Source organism: Motacilla alba, chromosome 4A (genome assembly GCF_015832195.1).
Source record: "Motacilla alba alba isolate MOTALB_02 chromosome 4A, Motacilla_alba_V1.0_pri, whole genome shotgun sequence".
Taxonomy (NCBI): Eukaryota; Metazoa; Chordata; class Aves; order Passeriformes; family Motacillidae; genus Motacilla; species Motacilla alba.
Window position 1 is genome coordinate 1,139,796 of NC_052045.1, and position 16,516 is coordinate 1,156,311.

The 16,516-nt window shown below is 46.7% G+C and overlaps 2 long non-coding RNA genes across 3 annotated transcripts in view; one reads left to right on the forward strand and one right to left on the reverse strand.

Moving 5' to 3' along the window:
- Positions 1-16,516, reverse strand: part of LOC119695101 — a 60,746-nt gene that overhangs the window by 19,681 nt on the left and 24,549 nt on the right. The gene's annotated exons all lie outside the window — the stretch shown is intronic.
- On the forward strand, positions 2,691-14,775 carry LOC119695103. Its single transcript, XR_005255055.1, has 3 exons — positions 2,691-3,944; positions 4,969-5,111; positions 10,447-14,775. It is a non-coding gene; the product is annotated as an uncharacterized LOC119695103 (long non-coding RNA).

A 16,516-nucleotide genomic window follows, 5' to 3' on the forward strand; every position in this document is an offset into this window, starting at 1 on the left:
TGCTTAAACATATGTTCCTCTTTCCCGTCTCTGACTTGCAGAATAGCTGCTAACTAACCAAAAGACAACATGGTGAGCCAAGGCTATTAGTGAATAATAATGCCATTTGCAGGCAGCAGAGGCTGAAAGGCTTCCAGAGCAGTTAGCAGTCTGCAGGCATCTCCCAGAAATGCATGAGCAGAGCTCCTGTGCATCAGCCAAGGAGCAATTATTCTTGGAAAGCACGTCTGCCTCACGTTTTAAAACCTTTCCTAGTGTCTTGCGTTTAAAAAAAAAAAAACAAACCAAAACTAAACGTGCTGAAAGAAAGCAGAGAAACTGGAGCAAGGCTGTGAATGAACACGGCTGCAGGTGGGGCACCTCCTGGCACCTCCAGCTCCACGCCAGGTGCCCCATGGCAGTGAGAGCCAGGGGGTGAATCCAGGCTGGGCAGCCTGGAGGAGGAGGAGGTGACCCCTCTCTGGCCTTCCCAAGGGCAGAGATACAGGCAGCACGCAGAGCTCCTAAAACCTGCATTTTTAACTGCAATTACGATGAACTTCAGTCAAGCAGGCTTGTTTGCTGTTGGTTTTTTGGTTTTCGTTTTTTCCTTTTGGCTTTCTTGTGGTTTTCTTTTCCCCAAACATCTCATTTGTAGCAGAAGATTATATTCCTAATGGGGTCTTTCTGCGTGCAGTATTGTACACAGTTCTGCTCTTTAAAGAACTAGCATGGATCCTAACAACTCTCCAGGCAGGAAATCTGGGGGGAGCTCTGCTTTCCTGCTTACTGATCTATCGCTGAATTCTGGGATCCCACAGAGCCCATCAGCGCAGTGCCTCGGTAGCAAGTAATGACACAGGGAGCCACCAAAGGACTGCTTTATGGTCCAAACCTGATAACTTCACAGAATAATTCTTTTGCAACATTATTATATTTTTTGGCAAATCACCGGGATGTTTGCTAGTTTATGCCACAATTTTATTTAACCACTGTAGTGCTATCTTTTTCCCTTTTTATTACATTTTTCAGTTCCTGTATGAGACTTACTGTCAACATTGGTGTGTCTATGTTGTAACATCTTTTTTTTTTTTTTTGGTTGACTTATTTTAATTATGCATTTCATTTTAAGTGCATTGTTTTATGACATCACTTGTTAATTGTTCAATTATCACTGTGCTCCTCTGCTGCTCTGCAGCGTGCAGTAGCCTCCAAGTGCTGCAGAGGCATGCCACAAACAGGGGAAGCAAAAAAATGCCTTAAAGACCCAAAGATGCATGGCAGGCAGCTCTGTGCTGTTCAACTACGTGTGGCTTGACAAGCCATTGGTGAGAAATGAGCTCGGTATCGGCAGCGTGGAGCCAGGAGGGAGTGCAGGGTGAGTGCCAGGTGTGCGTGCAGGGCACTCAGGTGTGTGTGCAGGGTGAGTGCCAGGTGTGTGTGCAGGGCACTCAGGTGTGTGTGCAGGGCACTCAGGTGTGTGTGCACTCAGGTGTGCAGGGTGAGTGCCAGGTGTGTGTGCAGGACACTCAGGTGTGTGTGCAGGGTGAGTTCCAGGTGTGTGTGCAGGGTGAGTGCCAGGTGTGTGTGCAGGGCACTCAGGTGTGTGTGCACTCAGGTGTGCAGGGTGAGTGCCAGGTGTGTGTGCAGGGCACTCAGGTGTGTGTGCACTCAGGTGTGCAGGGTGAGTGCCAGGTGTGTGTGCAGGACACTCAGGTGTGTGTGCAGGGTGAGTTCCAGGTGTGTGTGCAGGGCACTCAGGTGTGCAGGGACACTCAGGTGTGTGTGCAGGGCACTCAGGTGTGTGTGCACTCAGGTGTGCAGGGTGAGTGCCAGGTGTGTGTGCAGGGCACTCAGGTGTGCAGGGACACTCAGGTGTGTGTGCAGGGCACTCAGGTGTGCAGGACACTCAGGTGTGCAGGGACACTCAGGTGTGTGTGCAGGGCACTCAGGTGTGCAGGACACTCAGGTGTGCAGGGACACTCAGGTGTGCAGGGCACTCAGGTGTGTGTGCAGGGACACTCAGGTGTGTGTGCAGGGCACTCAGGTGTGTGTGCAGGGACACTCAGGTGTGTGTGCAGGGCACTCAGGTGTGTGTGCAGGGCACTCAGGTGTGCAGGGCACTCAGGTGTGTGTGCAGGGACACTCAGGTGTGCAGGGCACTCAGGTGTGTGTGCAGGGACACTCAGGTGTGCATGCAGGACACTCAGGTGTGTGTGTGCAGGGCACTCAGGTGTGCAGGGACACTCAGGTGTGTGTGCAGGGCACTCAGGTGTGCAGGGACACTCAGGTGTGTGTGCAGGGACACTCAGGTGTGCAGGGCACTCAGGTGTGTGTGTGCAGGGCACTCAGGTGTGTGTGCAGGGCACTCAGGTGTGCAGGGTGAGTTCCAGGTGTGTGTGCAGGGACACTCAGGTGTGCAGGGACACTCAGGTTGTGACAGGTGCAGGAAAGGCCTGTTTGGGCTACAGATGCACCCAGTGAGTGGCTCAGGGTCAGCTCGGAAGGGCAAAGGGTGTCCTCAGTGGCAAAGGAAGGGCTGGCACAGACCGAGGGGTGTGTGCAGGCTGGTTTTGGGACAGCTGGGTTCTGAGGAACTCCCACCCATGTTTGGGACACTAAGGAGACTGATGAGGAAGTGCCCAACTCCTCTCACATGCCCAGCCCAGCCCGAGCTGTGCGTGACACATCCTCGGAGGAGCTGGGCACATCTTCTCCCATCACTTTTATCAAACAAAGCCAAACCAGCCTGAAGCTGGTTTTTAACATGAAACTCTTCATTAGACAGCTCACACAAAGCATGCCAGGTGCACCAGGGCATGTCCAGGCACAAAACATTTTCATTTGCAAACCCGTTGTTCACCAGTTTGGGAGGGATGTGTGAGTTGATGGCTCGTGTTTCTGTGAGGAATGCAACAGTTTGCCACCCAGCTATAGCCAAAGCCTGAGAGAGACCTGAGGATGCTGAGATTCCCCGTATAATGCTGCAGTTTCTCCCTTGTTTTACAGTAATTTGATGTTGCCTGAACACAGTAGTCGACCTTTTTTAAACTCCTGCTCGCAGGGTAGAACAGCAGGGATGATAAACCTTATGCTTTAGTTCAGAAATAGCACAGATCAGTGAGAGCAGCCAGGGCTGCACCACGGGAGAGAGGGGTAGTGGCAGCACACAGCTCTACTGACTGCTGGGGTTTAATACATATACAAGAAAACCATACTGCCTGCCAGAGAAACTGCATGTCGGCCTAAGAGGCTGCTTAGGCTTAGCTTGCTCTTGAAGCCTGGGTCATGTCTGGTTTTACATCCTTTCTCTCCTCAAAGTGTGCTCTCTTTAGAGCTCTGAATTACTGAGTGCTCAGAACCCGGGATGGAGATTTCGAGGAGCACCATGGTGGCCCTGCTCCACCTGGAGCTGTCTCCCTCAGCTGAACATGTTTAGGTTGTTGTTCTTTCCTAGAGGCAAAACTTGCATCTCACAATAGCCTGAAAACCCCCTGAAGTTGTTAAGTAGGGTGGAAAGGCAAGCACAGTAAGTGCATGGAGGGAAAACCCCACTCTGGCCAATTGAAATTTTACTTGTGCCCTAAAGTGGGGAACAAAACCAATTAAGAGTAGCAGTGACCCTGCATCCTGGGCAGCCTCGCTGTGCCTGGGCTGCGGAGGAGCAGATTTGTTCTTAGGGCAACACAGTCGGGGGGAAAGGTAAAGCACAGCACAAGGAGATGGAAAAAACGAGCAGAGAAACGAGGAGAGGATGAAAGCAGCACTCAGAGTCACCTGGGTGCTGGAGAGCATCTGCTGTGTGTGTGCAGAGGGACACTGAACACGAGGAACGGCTCTGAAGTGCCACGCTGGATGTTTATGGCACGGATAGCACCGGCACAAATGAGAAGGTGCCCACGTTTCAGCAGGCTGTGCACAACGTGTGTGACTCTCAGGGTGACCACAGACCTCAGCAGCAGCGGGTAAGTGCCTTCCTTTGAGTGAACTGCATAATCTATTTCCAGAGCCGTGAAGCCCAACCTCAGAGATCACAGGGATTCTGCCTGATTAAAGACCAGAATAAATTCAGAGGCCAGGTTGTCTGGCTGTTGTAGCAGCAAAAGTGGGAAGAAGGGCCTGGGGCTATTTTCCTTGACATGGAAAACTTACATGACAGAACATTTGATGTGTTGATTCTATTTTTCAAACATTGCCTCGCACAGACAGAGCTGGCTGCAGCTCAGTGTCAGCTCTGCCCTGCACAGCCCAGCTCTGCTGCCTGGCAGGGAGGGGCTGAGCTCCCACAGGGCAGGGCACCTTCCCTCAGGGGCCCTTCCTCAGGTGCCCTCCCCACATCCAGCACAGTTAATGATAATCCCTGGGTGCAGCTTTGCTGGGAATGCCCTGATGAAGGTGGGATGACGAGGACTCCATTGATATCAGAAAGCTAATGACTATATTATGTTATATTATATTATATTATATTATATTATATTATATTATATTATATTATATTAATTATAACATATTATATTATATTATAATATATTATATTATATTACATTATATTACATTATATTACATTTATTATATTGCATCTAAACTGAATCTGCCAAGCCCTCAACTCTGCACACACTGCCCAGAACCTTGTGACTGTCACCCAACAGTCCTGACACACACACACACACACACACTCTCTTGGCCCTGACAGGCCAAGGAAACAAACCACCATCCCTTTGGGCAAGCAATCTCACATTGCGTTCTGCTTTGGCACAAACCAGGCACAGCAAACAGGGTAAGAACTGTCCTTCCCTTCTCTGAGGCTCGGAGAATGTGAAACCCAGAGATACTCCTGGGAAGCACTGTGCCTTGCTTTTCTCTGTGAAATGTGGCTACACCTGGGTTCCACCTGTGTTGGGGGGGGGGTGGTTTGTAAATAGTTTTAAAAGCAAAAACAATCCTAAATCTTCAAGGTTGAATCTTTGGTGATTTTCTTTTCAACACCAGCACTTCAGAGCTTGTGGACAGACCTTTAAAATTGCACCAAAGGGTAGTGCTGGAGTGCAGAGACAGCTGAGGCTCCTCCAGCTGGAAGAATTCTCCAGCTCTCACCTCCTGACAGAGGCAATGGGAGATGGGGATGGCAGATGGTAGGTGGCATTTGTTCATCAAAACAAGAACTGTGGCATCTCTTGGGGTGCTGGAAAACCTATACAGCTGAAGTGAGAGGTTGTCTGTGTGCACTTATCAGCTACTTCCTCTGAACTGGAAAACTGCTCCTGTTTGGTGCAACTTGCAGAAAAAAATGAATTTAGCCTAGGAGAACCAATGGGAAGGGCAGCAGTCTCGTGCTGGGTTTGAAGGCGAGGTCAGCAGGGCTGCCACGCTTTTTACCAGCAGCAGGAAGCCCAGAGTTTTGGCTCCAGAAACACTCACTGAGGGTTGGAAGGGCATCCACGTCAGGAGGTAACTCCAGCCCCACTGAGGAGCTCAGCTCCAGCCATTCTAGATCCCAGCTATCAGTGTGCTTTCCTTGTGCTCAGGTCTGTGGCATCCAGAAAGTGATGTCGTGTTCTGTCTTTAATATCTCAAATATTCAGGCCATTTGACTAGAGAGGCTGCAGACCTGTTGGGTTGGATTTTTTCCACACACGAATATTGCCAAACTCTCTAAGAATATTCAGGTTTTCCAGCCTTTCGCCATCCCTGTTTTGCCCTAGAAAGAAAAATTGATCCAATTTACTCCTTGTATGCTCCAAACTCCCAAATAACCAGGGCAGGCACAGCAGAAAGATGAGGTGCTCAAGATGCAGCACTACTGCAACAGCCTCATGGGAGGCACCTGAAAACTGGAGGTAAATGCCTCTGGCAGGGAACAGTGAGAATTAGCAGGGGCTTCCCTTCGAGCTGTGCAGCTTTTGGCTGCTCTCCTCAGTGGAAAACCCTGAGATGGTTGGGCAAGAAGCAGAGTGCTCTGTGTACCAAGGCAGATGTGGTCATTCTGCCACTGGGGCAAAGCCAGAGCAGCTTTGGGATGAGAATGGAGATAAACTGGAATTAAAAAAAGGTATGGGAGGAGAACTGGAACCCTAATGTTGCTTTTTCTTTCAAACCGATCTGTACACATGTCACACAGTTGGATGTATGAATAGTAAATTATTCTATTCATTTCTTACTCTTGATGAACAGTAAATTAGTCTAATAACATTTACTGTTCAATTCATTGATTGTCAGAGGGAGATTAGAGGCAAATAGCTTTTAAGTCTTTCCAGCTGCAAACATTAGAGTTGTCTAAAGTTATGATTTTTGGCTGTAATTAGCTGCAGCTCTGCAGCATCCCCCCTCCAGCTCTGCTCCCACAGCACAGGCCCCTGCCCAGCCGTGCTCTGCCAGCCTGTGGCAGCAGGGATCCCAAAGATCCCCTCAGCCAGGTGAACTCTTGACAGAGCAGGTAAGAAAATTTGTGGTTTTAACATTTATTCACCCAAATGGCACGACACAGCAAGAGCAGCTGGGCAGTGGAGGGTAATCCAGAGAGCTGTGAGGCTGGGGGTGTGTTTTGGGGTGTGTTTGGGGGTGTGTGTGAGCAGCCACGGCAGGAAAAGCCTCACTCTCCATGTCTGCAGTGCTCCCACTCCCAGGAGGGCTCCCCGGAGCTGCAGCACTGGCACCAGTGGGATACAAGTGCTTGAGCAGGGAGAACAAGGCCCATAAAGCAGCAGAGGAGTCACAACAGTGGCAGAGGGATGCCTGCCTTGCAGCTGTGTGCTCCCCTTTGTCATCCTGCTGCCCCTGGCCCTGGCTCTGTGCTCTCAGCCCTGCCTGTGTGAAGGCACTGCTGGCCATTTAACAGACACAGAATTACTTGTAGTCAGGAGAAACCATAAACAGCAGAATCATTTCCAGCCCTGCCACAGCTCGGAGGTGTTTATTACCTTTATCTACACCCTGCCCCCCTTTTCTTCCACAAGACTAAAGAAGTAAATAAAAGCTGCCTCCTCTTGCTATGCTAGTCAGGCTTTGTCTCTGTCCCAGACGTGCTGGCTGCCAGCTGTGGTGGGCTGAGACACCAGGGCTTTGGGGAATTCATCCCAGCTGGATCACAGAGCCCAGGGCTGCTTTGGATCACCTCAAAGATCACCTTCCTCCAAGCCCCTGCCACGGGTGGCGACACTTCAACTCCACCAGGCTTTGTCCAGCATGGCCTTGGACACTTCAGGGGTTGGGCATCACCACCCCCCACAGGGAAGAGTTTCTGCCTAAAATCTGATCTAAACCCCCCCTTTCAGTTTAAAGAGGGTTACCCCTTGTGTGACCCCCTAAATGGGGTAATTGCCCTCATCCAGCTCCCTGTAAAAGGTCCCTCTCCGGGAGTCTTGTGGCCCCTCCAGGTCCTGGAAGGGCTCTCAGGTGTCTCTGAGGGACCAGCAGGGTACCCAGCACTGCTGCTGTGGCTGGAGTGGCACGAGGAGCTGCTGGGGAAGCTCAGGTGAGGCTCCTGGCACAGCAGGGCTGGCACAGGGGGCTGCCAGGGATGGCTGGATGAGCTGTGGGCACGGGCAGCCCCGGCACAGATGGGGCTGGTTCAGCTGGGGAGATGCAGCTCCTGCTTTCTAAGCATGTGGGCTGAAAGCAGCAATAAACCAGCCCTCACCATATTTCAGGGAAATTCGTTTCCATCGGAAAATTGGAGATGTGTTTAAACTCACTGTGTGCAAACAGTTGATTTTTGGGGGAATATTCCAGAGGGAAGTGTGAGGAGATGTTTCACTGAGTGCAGCACGCTGGGGCTTGGGCTGGGTCTGGCTGAGCTCACCTGGGCTGGGGGCACTTTTGGGGACAGCTCTGCCCAGGGCTGGGGCTGACTCACAGCTGGAGCTGGGGAGGCAGGAGCTGAGCAGGACCACGGCTCCAACAAAGGCAAACAATACCTCAGCTGCAGACAGGGATTAATGTCACAGCAAGATCTTATTAAAGACAAGGCTTCTAATTTAAATTTCTCCGGGTGTTTGCTCATTTCTTTTTTTGCTTCCTCTCCTTCCCATGGAGCGACCCACAGTAATGAAAAATGTCAGAACTTGGGGGAACTGGAGTTGTGACTGCTTGGATGGGGTTCATGTTCAAAGCTTTACTGCTCATGCCTTTCTCATCCTGAGGTTTTCAAATAGAAATATACACACACCTTAACAACAAAAGGCTATGATGACTGCATTGTCACCAGATAAAACTGCACTAAAAATAAATAAATGATGCATTTAGCATGATTCAGGAGGCAGGGTCCTTATTATTCTTCCACCATTCAAAGGCAGATTCAGTTTCAGCACAGAGCGCTCCATCTCTGCAGCATCCCTCACTGACTGGGGCTTCCTCAGAGCTTCTCCCTGCTCACGAATGCAGAGGGTTAAGGGTAACCACGGGCGAGTGTTGTGGTCACTGATGCATGTTTTTAAGTGGCAGGACACAGAGAAGAATCTCGGTTTAAGTGTAATAAAAGTGAGGTCCCGGTTTGTTAATGAGGAGCATTGTCTGCTGCAGACACTAATTTCACTACAGGGTGCAGTCTTCAAACTTTTCATTCTAATTAGAATGCATTTCCATATTCTTTATCAATTTCTCCCCTTATTGAAATCTTCTCAAATGACCTTTTTTTCTTCACTTATGACTCATCCCAAGATTTTTTATTTTTCCCAAAACAATCATTCAGCTGCAACTGCATTTTTCCAGTAAACATGTTGAAAAACAAATGACCTTGCCAGCTCATGCCTCCACAGTGGGAGAAGGGCATTAGCAGTGCAGAGGCAGCTCCTAATAATACATGAGAAAATTAAGTATGGGAGAAGACTGTCTTCTTCTAATTCCTCCAGCATTTAATTTCCAAATGCCCTGCAGTGGAATGTGTCTCGAGCAGGAGCTTAATGGCCACCAAAGAGTTCCAGCAGTGGGAAAACAAGTCCTGACAGAACAAGGGACATTTTATGCACGTAGGAAAATAGGTTATCTGCTAAGGAGGCTTTTTTTGATGATTATTTATTTCCTTCAGTCCTCCACAGCTGTGTCCGGTTCCAATTTTTCTAATAAAGTAAATTATTAACTCAAGTTGACGAATTGGTTGGTGTTGGTAATAGGCTTTCAAAATGATTAGTGATATATACTCATTACCCAAATTAAAAAGCCATATTAAAAAATAAGGAGAGGAAATGTAGCAGCATTATCAAAGTAATAATTTCTATTTAGTGCATATCTTTCCTGAACTTTGGCAAATGTTGAATTATGCAAGACAAACACTAATCTGAAAGCATTCTAATTAATGGTGGTATTTCCTTGCTATCAAATTAAACCCAACACATTCACAGTGCATCTGACTTAAATGTTATCACAGATTCTTCACACTTTGAGGAAGATTGTTGATCTGTTTGAAAATATTACACCTATACACAAGTTGCCAGGCTTGAGCCATGGTTCTTCCCTTGCCTCAGGATAATTATTAATGGAAAAGACCTGTATAAATCACAGTTCACCCGAGATAATAATAATGGTAATAACACTAATAATGATAATAATGGTTATACAGTAATAATAATGGTAGTAATTATGATAATGAATTGTAATAAAAGTAATTTTATAAATTATTGGTTTTATTTATTATTATTATTATTATTATTATTAATAAAAATCCCCAGAGATTAGTATCTTGACATCAATTAATAACAGAGTTTGTAATCCAGGGTTTGCCACACTTTTCACCGATTAACAGTATCAAACAGTTGTTTTCCCTTTAAAGATGCTTTATAGATGAAAACATATTTACAAAACTTCTTTCAGAATAAAAACAATAATCAGGCAGGTAATTAAGCACAATGTAAGTGCTGAGCTTTTGAGTTAAAGACCTGTCCAGGCTGCAACATCATTTTTTACCTTGTTATTATATGCAGAAAGCTAATAAAAATATAATTTTGAAAAAAAAATTACATTAGTGATTTGCCAGAGTGAATGTAGATGTCAAAAATGCTAATGCAGAGAAGCTGTCAGGAGTTTAAATAGATTTTTCACTGACTTGCCGTTCTTAATTATAGCTCAGCACCCTGTACAGGTTAAAAAAATGCTGGGTTCCTTCGAAACAAACTATGAGCTCCTTGCCATCTCATCAAATTCTCCTTCTCTTTCTTTCAAATGGATCAATCAGATGCCAACACATAACATTTTTCACTTACATCTTTTCTTAAGCTTCCTTATCCACTGCAATTATATTTTTACCCAAACCTATCCTGAAGGGGATAGAAGAGATTTCATGGAGGAAGCATAATTGGCAATTGAGCTTGCTCTTTTCGTGGGCTTCTTTTATGAGAAAAGATAACGTTTTGTGTGGTGGAAATTCAGCACTTAAATTAGGGGGTGTGCTGGCTACTTAGTTAAATAATCTAGAATAATCAGGTCAGGAGGGAATAGCACATAGCTTTGGCTGAATGTTTTGTATTAATTTTTCAGATAATGTAATTCCACGTCCTAACCAAGCACTCAGGAGCGCATCCGAAAAGCGCCTGGAAGCGGAGGATTGACAAGCTGCTAATCCAATCCTCTGACAGTCACAGGGTGCCCTGCAAAAGAGATCCTTTGTTCTTCAAGAGCTGATTGAGCTCCATTAGTAGCCATATCCAGAGCCCTGGGCGCAATATTAATGCTAATACCGTTGTTACGGAGATGGGAAGCCGTCAGGAAGGAACAATAATCAGCCCACAATATCATTGGACATATTCATGCAGCTTGTACTGGGGTGAGATCCGAGAGCTCTGAACCTTCCTGAGCAGAAAACCAAAATCCAATTAGCATCTTCCCCCTAAACCTCCCCGGCTGCCTTCACTGGAGATGACCTTGGGCAGCTGTGTTGCGATTTTGCCAAACCCTCAGTGACGTCTTGAGTTCACTGCTGGTGCTGGGCTTTGCCCAGGCAGAAGGCCTGGCTCTGCAGCCCACCTCTCACGCTGGGCAAGACTTGCTCACAGAAGTTCCCTCTGCAGCCTTGGCGTGCTCTGGGCTGAGCTGTGGCACTGATGGATTTCGGGACTCACACGTCCTTGGGGATGTCCAACCCAACTGGTGAGAAAACTCCTCTCCCTCTCCCACCTCCTGCCAGAGTCCCAGCTCCTGGATCACAGAATGCTTTAGGTTGGAAGGACCTCAAAGATCACCTTGCTCCAAGCCCCAGCCGTGGGCAGGGATGTCACCTGACGTGGCTTTCCTGGGAAAGGTGGATGGCAAGCCCTGGCCCATGGTCACCCCCATCGTGCTGATGAAGGATTTGGGGAGAGCAGGAGCTGCTCCATGTGCCCTCACAGAGCCCTCTGCTCCAGCCCAAGGGCAGCCCAGCCTGTGCTCAAAGGAAAATCTGCTCCTTTAGCAAAAAGGTTCCTTGCAATCAGTTTGAATCAAACCTAGAAAAACTCTAATTATAAGCAAAATTTAGCCTGATGGGACAAAAATAAGAAATATTTTAATCTGGGGCAGGATAGGAATTTACATGCATTCATTGCCCAATGGTAGGGTGAGAAATCAACTGTAGAAGAACGCTCAAAGAATTTATTTTTTTACATGTTTACTGCACTGTCCATTTAATATTTTTTCATTAAGCTGGGAAACAAGGCTGAGTTTCCACAGACAGGGCTGAGTTTCCACAGCCTGCTCTCCACATCCCTGCTCCTCTGACAAGCAGCCTGCAATGAGTCTGGCAGATATTTCATGACAGTGACCCTCCTCCTGGTCCCCTCATGGCTCAAGGCTTCCACGGGAACATCATCCACCAGGTCTGGTCCTAATCACCACAGGCAGGGCTCTGAAGGGAGTGAGGATCTTGATGGAAAGAAGTGCATTCATTCCCAGACAGCATGGACAGCTTCTGGACGTAAAGCTTTTCTTTCTCCTGGCTGTGCAATCCACGGGGACAGAGGTAAAAGACTTGTTCTGGCTGTGCTAATGTCACGGGGATGTTCAACATGAATTGTAAGTTGTCTTCACCCTGAATCTTTGTTGCAGCTGCTGTCAACAGCACAAGTGAAGATCCCAAAATATAAAGCATTTTGAACTCGTTCTTTTCATTTCCTTTCCATTATACCAGGATGATACTGCCTTATCTCAAAGACACACTTGCATACTTGCACTCTATAATGGAGAAACAGCACTACATACAGGTCCCTAAAAGTAAACACCAAACTCTGTAAATGTTGCATATAATTAGGAAGATTCTTCTGGATTTATTATTTTTTCCCCCAAAGCTGTTACTGCTTGATATGGCTGTCATCTGTGTCACTTCTATGGAAAGATATTCTGTGTTAGAAAGGGGAAATCAGAGCAGCAAGCTAGTAACTTGTTCCACCAGGGAGATTTAAGGTAGAAAACAATGAAGCAGGGCTGCTGACAGCACCGTGGTGGCTGTACCTCCTCCTTAAGTGGAACGGGTCAGGATCACCCTTGTTTTAGAGAAGAACCAGCACAAACCTCACACCTGATGGACACAAACATCCTTCAGACTGCAAAGAAAAGAGCTGTTTCCTGTAAATATCCCCAGCCCAAGACCGACAAGTCAAACTCAGTCTCAGCGTCATAATTCTGATTTGATTTCCTAGTATATTAATTTTCACCATTTGATTTCACTGATCTGTTGAGTCCATTTCAGCTGTGGCCTTTATTTGATTGCTTAATTGGCTTAGCAAAGCCTGGCTGCCTCAGCTCTGCCTCGTCTTCTTTCCTGTAAGACCCACAGAACGCAAACTGAGCTTATTTTACACTAAATGGTGGTCAAGCCTGGAAACCCCAGGGCACAGATGATCTCAGTTATACGGAGGGCAGCCTCTAGATGGACCTCACCTCGTTCAGCTTGAACCTTGACACGTGTGCCCAGTTTGGGCTCAGCATCCAGGCTGGGGCAGGACTCTGCTGTGTGGGGCTTTGCTGCTGCCAGGAGCAGGGTCAGGAGCAGCTGGGGGCCATCAGCAGGGACAGTGACACCTTCCCCTGTGCTTCCCTGCCACCAGCACACCTGAGTGAACCCGGCCTGGCTGCTGCTGGGGTTTCCAGCACGCTGAGGCAATGCACTGGCACCTCTGAGTTTGCTTCATTTGCATTTAAACAATCAAGTGTTTTAATTAAAATGCATAAATGAATCATCCACTAGAAGCCCTATCTCCCATGTTATTTATTTTTTATATTAAACCTTCAATTTGATGGATAAGCACTGCCATTGGTCATTTCTGCAGAAATGATCCCATCAGCAGTGAAATATTTGACAAATCTGATGTTAAATTTTTCATCTCTAGCTTTCAGCACTTGTGGTCCATTGAGATAAATAGTACAGCTCACACTTTTGATCTATTCTTTGAAGCTCTCTGGGACCAGCTCTCTGTTAAAGAGGGAGAGGCGCAGGTCAAGGGATGTTTTGAGATGCAGACAGTGCTCTCAGACATGGCCCAGCACATCCTCAGTGACAAGAGTGTCCTCTCCTTCAGCGTGTTCCAGCTGTGACAACTCTCTCTTCTTTCTCTGTAGTGACAGAATTTGGGGGTTTGGCTCTGATCTGTTGATAAACCAGGAATTAATGTGGACTTTCTGCTAAGTGAAACCCACTTTCTTTATGCTTTTCCTTTTTTAATTATTATTTTTACCCTGTAACAGGGGTATCTGCAGCCACCAGGCAGAGCCTCCTCCTACTGGAACACACTGCTTTGCAGTATGGCACTGCACATTTAACTCCAAGGAATGTAATTTGTCCTAAGAACTGCATCCTACAGAGAATAAAGCAGAAAACACACTCTGCTGGTAGCTTCTCTCAGAGGATTACTGTAAAACTAAGCTAATAACAATGCAACATTCCTTCAGAAACTGAAATCTTGCTCACATGCTAAGAAGCTGTAAGAGTAACAGCATCATCTGGTGGCTTCTGCCACAAAGAATGGATTAATTGATTTTTTTTTTTGTTCTACTTTCATTTAAATTCCTCATCTCTCAGGTGAGGCCAGGTCCTGAAGGAACGCGTGAGAGGAGAAACAGACGGAAAATGATAAAAATGAGAGAAGGTAATAATGAAATCCTCAGCTATACTGAAACATTAAACTGCATCTGATATCTCAGATCTTTTTAAAAGGATTTTTTAAAGAACACTGAAAAACACCATCCTCATTGAAGTCAAGCTTCATTTACAGCAATGCCAGATGGGTTGGGATTTTGGAAGCATACATTAAGAGCAGGAACAACGCCGCTAAAGGCCTTGAACCTTAGATAAGGATTGGTGCAAACCTCCACGAAGTCTTAAAGACAATTCCTTTTCATCATTTCTTTTGTAAGTGCCAAATCAGACCCTTCCAACTCCTCCTTCACCTTCCTTTTGGAATTCCTCTTGCTGATGTTAACCCTCGGAGAGGTGGTGTGTAAAAATGAGATGAGCGTGCCTTCGTCTGCAGAAGGCTTTCACTGAGCAGAGGAGTGTTATGGCTACGAGGGCAAACCAAGCCAATCCACAAAGCTCCCAGCTGTGGCTGGGACAGCAGCAGAGGCTGAAGCAGCCTGCCTGAGCTAATAAACCTCCCCAGCCTCAAGGGGCTGGAGCACACCCAGAAATGCCCAAGGTCAGAAGTTCCCCACGATCCCGATGCAGCACCAGGGCCACACCAGCCCAGAGAACCCAAAGACTTCAGGATTAGCTGTTGCAAAAGCTTATTAACAAGGCAATAACATGAAAATTATTCCTTCTGGCTTTATTGGTGCGCAGTGTCTGTTTTACATTCATATAGTTTCTGTCCTATCCTTGGCAGTTGTCTTCTTTGTTGTATTCTTACAAAGAGAGAAATATCAAAACATTAATTTAAGCTGTCACAATGCAAAGGGCTGACAGTCATATAAAGAATTATCATTGTGGCAGAGAATGGAGACAAGTTAGTGAAGGAAAATTAAAGTGACTAGCTAAACAGAACCAAACTTCTTGAAAAATCCAGGATATTGCCATGACAATTCAAATAGCTCCAACTTTTTCTTTTTGTGTTTTTCAGCTCTTTCCTACACAGACTATTATCAATCTGATGGGGAAAAGAAAGAAAAAGAAATCACTTCATATGTACTCTAGTTTTAGTGAAATATGTATTTCAAAAGAGAAGATTCATCCTGTACCAGTCTGTGAATAAGATAAATTGCAACTAACATCAATCTTGGTAATTTTCCATAATTGTAGAAGTCAGACTGACCAAGATTACAGCCTGTCTAATCCTTCTTGCCAACACACACAATATAGAAATGTTTCTTTCTCCTATCCAGGTCTCCCATGGAAAACAAAAATGATTCCTTTTTACCAAACAATAAGGTTCATGCAGGTGGTGGCTCGGGGTATCAAACTGCCTAAGAATAATTTTAATTAGTTTACAAATAAGAAGAGACTGGTTAAAAGAAGAAAACGAAACCACTTCGCTCTTGTGTTCTGCTGTTCAGCTGTAGCTGTTGGGACATTTTCCTCTGTCCCTGGAGGCAGCAGGAGCATGAGAGCCTCCAGGTGCACGTCCACACCCAGCAGGCCAGACCCCTGCCCTCTAACTTGCTTTCTCTGGGAAAGAAAATCAATGGAATCTTTTCCACAGGACACCTTTTCAGCAGGGAGAACCACACCCATGCTGTGCTCTGGCCTCTCACCATGAGCTGCCCTCCTGATGAGAGGAGGATGGTAAGCATTTAGTGCAGAGAGTTGGTGAAACATCCCAAATTCCACAGAAATTCCACACAATTGGCGAAACATCCCAAATCCCACCCAAACGTCTGCTCCTTCCAGCGAGGCTATCTGCAGTGAGAATTGAGGCACTCAGCAGTGCAGTGGCTAGCAGGTCAGATTACTAATGAAGCAGGAGTCCACGAGATTGCTTTGTAGAGCCTAAATTCATAATTAATTCCCATACACACAAGCAATCACCGAGTTCTCTCAGCTAGCACGTCAAAACCCGAGCAAAACACCAAAGGCTGAGCAAATCACTCTTCCCAAGGTGGATGAATGAGAGGCTTACATGGCTAATGCCAGCAGGACAGAGGCACACAACTCCCCGTGGAGGTAAGGACATAAGATCCTTTCCCCTTGCTCATCATCCTTACCTGTCCTTAAGCGCTGTAATCCTGGAATTAGGCAGGCAGGCTGTTGGGAGCTGCTCAGCAGGCTGGGTGTGCTTGCAGCAGCAGCAGCCTCTCCATTCAGCCCACGCCAAGCCCAAGGTGCCAGCGCTGCCTGCCTGGCCTGGCCTGCTGTGTCCCTGCAGGGCTGGACCCTCTGCACGCTGAAAACACACCTAAAACACCCCAAAAAAACCCCAAAACCAAACCAGGGAAGGGCTGCAATCACTACAATTCTCCAAATAAATCAGATGCACATTATGAGTTGGGAAAGCGGACAAGAAAACACTTAGAAACATAATAAATGTGAATAGCTGCAGTTACACAAAATGCAGCTTCAGACCTCTAATTGTATCAATTATTTTTTACGATTGTGATCCCAAAGATGTTAAGTTTTGCTAAGATGAATTTGCGAGTTACTTTGATT